The sequence below is a fragment of the Wasmannia auropunctata genome, unplaced genomic scaffold (genome assembly GCF_000956235.1).
Source record: "Wasmannia auropunctata unplaced genomic scaffold, wasmannia.A_1.0 LD336101.1, whole genome shotgun sequence".
Taxonomy (NCBI): Eukaryota; Metazoa; Arthropoda; class Insecta; order Hymenoptera; family Formicidae; genus Wasmannia; species Wasmannia auropunctata.
In genome coordinates, this window is record NW_012026789.1 from 6,209,877 (window position 1) to 6,210,340 (window position 464).

The 464-nt window shown below is 51.9% G+C and overlaps 1 long non-coding RNA gene across 1 annotated transcript in view; it reads right to left on the minus strand.

Moving 5' to 3' along the window:
• The window catches only part of LOC105460766, a 22,654-nt gene that overhangs the window by 10,252 nt on the left and 11,938 nt on the right, over positions 1 to 464 (minus strand). The gene's annotated exons all lie outside the window — the stretch shown is intronic.

Sequence of the window (464 nt, forward strand, 5' to 3'; positions counted from 1 at the left end):
TACTTGGCCGTTGAGCGCCTGTCGGCCCCGTCGGCGAAAGCAACACGCGGCGCGGGACTTAGCCGCGGAGCGCGCGACAGACCCGCCGGCGGTAGGCCCGACGTACGCGCTAGCCTAACCGAGCGCTAACCTTAGGTTAGGTTAGGTTAGGTTAGGTTAGGTTAGGTTAGGTTAGGTTGGGCGCCGGGCCTGGTTTTAAGAGCGCAACGCATGAAATCTGAGCTGTAGAGTAAGACCGGGTTTCTATGAGAGTAGTTGCACGGGGGCGTATACTTGCGTGGCGTTCTTACGGATTTCTTTTCTTTACTACTGACTATCTATATACGTAAGGAACAAGTGTTATACATAAGCGGAACCGGTATATAAAACAACCATTGAGCATAAATTGTTGAGATGTGCGCCGACGCTACGCCGTGTATCTGGCGTTGAGAGTTTATGTCCATGGATCGAATTGTAGCATAAAG